We start from the raw sequence: 3414 nt of genomic DNA on the forward strand, positions 1-3414 counted from the left end.
CAAAATGGGATGTAGACGCCTCTCTAGTTTGACAGTATGTAAGACTGGGTCAAAATGGGATGTAGAGGTAGGCTTCCCCAGTTTGACAGGACCCGAAGAGGGGATTATTTGTGCGGACTAAAAAAGAATATGCATAGCATTTGTATGAGAAAATAACTAAAAAAAACGATTTCTCAATTCATCTTATTCATTATTCTTTACGTTTATTAATACATTATTGTTATACGAAACAAATATTGAATGTCGAAACGTAAACATTGATTATTTATCAAAATTAATTTCAATATCGATTTATAAGTGAGGCATGAATACCGATAATCGATGTCTCCGATCTACATCTACTGCGACTTCCAAGATTTCATAGACATTTTGTTTATTGTATTCATTACTTTGTGTTATTGATTTCACTTGTTTTGGTTTATATGTTGGAGATTTTACGTTAATGTCTGTTTTATATTTGTAATTGACTACAGAAAAACTCTTGAAAAACAAATAAATGACATGAATTGTATTTCATAATTTCAATATGTCTGCATATTATTATTTTTATCATGATTATAAAATGTCAAATTGTGTTATTGGCTTTGCTTTCTTTGGTTTGTTTATTGGAGATTTTATGTTAACGTTTGTTTTATAGGGGCGAAGTGGCCGAGTGGTTAAGGCATTGCACTGAAATCCGGTTCGAGCCCCGCTTCAGGCACTTGATTTTCTAACTTGGGCAAGATTATTAACCCCCACTTTGCTCACAAAGGCCGAAATCGGTTAATCCTGATGATATCAGACATCTTGTTTGATGAGTTATCTAGTTTCCCTCGCGGAATGTCTTGGCGACGATATCTTATGATGTCGTGGCGGAAGGGCACAATTTCCACTTTCTAACACGTGATATATTTGCAACTGACGATAGGTGACTTGCTCAAGGCCACACAGAGCAGCGGTGAATGATCGAACTCGGTACCGGTCGGGTATGAAGCAAAGACCGTGCGCTGAGCCAAACTGCCCCCCGTTCACGTCCATTGATATTTATAAAACAGAATAAATGAGACTAACCTTATTGTCAAATAGAAATGGGACTGGAACTTGTTTTTTGTTTTGTTTTTCTTATTCATTATTAAATATATTGTGTAGGTTATATTCTTAGACAGCAATACAAGAGCTCTAAAAATATAGAGCTTTTATATAGCGCAATATCCACTAAACGTGCTCAAAGCGCTTTACAAAGGGTCCCTGACAAACAGCAACACGTAACATGTAGCACGAGACATAACGCCTGTTAGGCGATATTACAATTTATTTCCGACAGAGACAGCGCTGTTGACGGCCATGTACTCATTTTACACCTGAGTACAATGAGAGAATGTGAGTAAAGAGTCTTTTCCAAGTTCTCAACTATGCGCCGAGCGAGGCTCGAACCCAAGACCTTCCGGTCCGAAAGCGAGTGTCATACCACTAAACCACATAGTCGCATAATGCGAGCCATTCATTATTGCTGTTTATTATCATCATTTATTAAAATTTAGGGTTTGGAGACTCGATTATATTAACTCACTCAACCCTAACACCGACTATATCCGTAGTTTACCCGGGTTATTTTCACCCCATGCCTATCTATTACATTTTTTCTGAGACAAATCATAGTCGTTGTATCAAAGCTAATGTTTTTAGTTTTTTACATGTTAATGATAGTTGAATAACACTATATAATATATGCACATGCTCATTTTTAACTCTCTTGTTACCGACCATTTTCAGTATTTTCCCAAAATGGCACGCTTAGCCAGTAGAAAACTTGATTGTTTAAAACTCAAACAATCTCTATACAAAACATCTTTATGTTCTTATTAATTATACAAAGATTATTCTTCAAAGTTTGTGATGTACAAAATAAATCTGAATAAGAAAAATGTATATTGTGTCGTAACAAATGTGACGATTTTGCTGTAGGTGGTAAGGAGAGGGTTAATACATTCCTTTCCAATTTTGAAAAGTAGCAAAAAATCTCTAGGATTGAGTGAGTTAACCCTCTCCTTACCAACTACAGGAAAATCGTCACATTCGTTACGATACAACCAATATTTTTCTTATTCAAATTTCTTTTGTACATCATAAAATTTAAAGAAAATGAACAGTGTGTTGAAGAGCATGTTTTGGTAAATAAATTATGTATCACAAGAACGTTACTGCTATTGTGTCTGAGTGATAAAAATTATATTTTCATGTTAGTTGGGTGTGAAGTTTTGGGGAAAATCCTGAAAATGGTTGGTAAGGAGACAGTTAAACTAAATGAATAGGGCCACTCTAGGGGGGTGGAAGCTGCCTATGTTGAAAGCCACAGTGGTCGGAGCATTATCAATAAATATGTTTATATCAAATAAAATGTGCGGCTATGTGGTCTAGTGTAATGGTACTCTCTTTCGGATAGAAAGGTCCTGGGTTCGAGCCTCGCTCGATGCATAGTTAAGTTCTTGGAAAAGGCTCTTTACTCACATTCTCTCGCCGTACTCGATCGGGTGTAAATTGAGTACCTGGTCGTTAACAGCGTTGCCTCTCTCCGAAAAAAAAAAAAAAAGTAATATCGCCTATCAGGTGTCATGTCCTTTCCTAAATGTTAAATGTTGTTGTTGGCCAGTGACCCCTTGTAAAGCGCTTTGAGCACGTTTAGTGGATATTGCGCTATATAAAAGCTCAATTATAATGTCTAAAAATATATTCACCTTTAACCACATTATACAACACTTCAAACAAGTTAGTGTGGAATCAAAATCAGTAGGAGTATTCTTTCTATCTCCAAAAGTCAGTTCCTATCACCGCCTTTCCGTTACGGATACGGACGATTCGTAAAACTTGGCTGGTATGGCTATGTAAATACCGCTCGGAGATTAGTCAATTTAACAGTATAGAGCACACTAATTTCATCAAATTAATATTATATTATATTGGCTTGGGTTAGCTCCCTTTGAAAGTCTGTCATTGATTTCATTAATGTCTACAGTTTAGACATTCACATCATATACTCTTTCTCTCTTATTCACCCTCCCCCCCCCTCTCTCTCTCTCTCTCTCTCTCTCTCTCTCTCTCTCTTTCTCTCTCTCTCTATCTTTCTCTCGCTCTCTCTATCTTTCTTCCTCTCTCTCTCTCTCTCTCTCTCTCTCTCTCTCTCTCTCTCTCTCTCTCTCCCTCTATCTTTCTTTCTTTCTCTCTCTCTCTCTCTCTCTCCTATCTCTCTACCCCACAGCCTCTCTCTTTGTCTCTCTTCTTCTCTCATTCTCTCTTTACCCCTACTCTCTTTCTCTCCCCCCCCCCCCCCTCCCATTTATCTCTCACCCACTCTTTCTCTGCTTCTCCAACAGTTTAAAATATAACTGTAAAACTATCCCTACCTTTATAAACTATGTCTAATCATGTTTGACTGTT

Source organism: Berghia stephanieae, chromosome 8 (genome assembly GCF_034508935.2).
Source record: "Berghia stephanieae isolate SIO BIC M18660-M18661 chromosome 8, UCSD_Bste_1.3, whole genome shotgun sequence".
In the NCBI taxonomy this organism is placed as follows: Eukaryota; Metazoa; Mollusca; class Gastropoda; order Nudibranchia; family Aeolidiidae; genus Berghia; species Berghia stephanieae.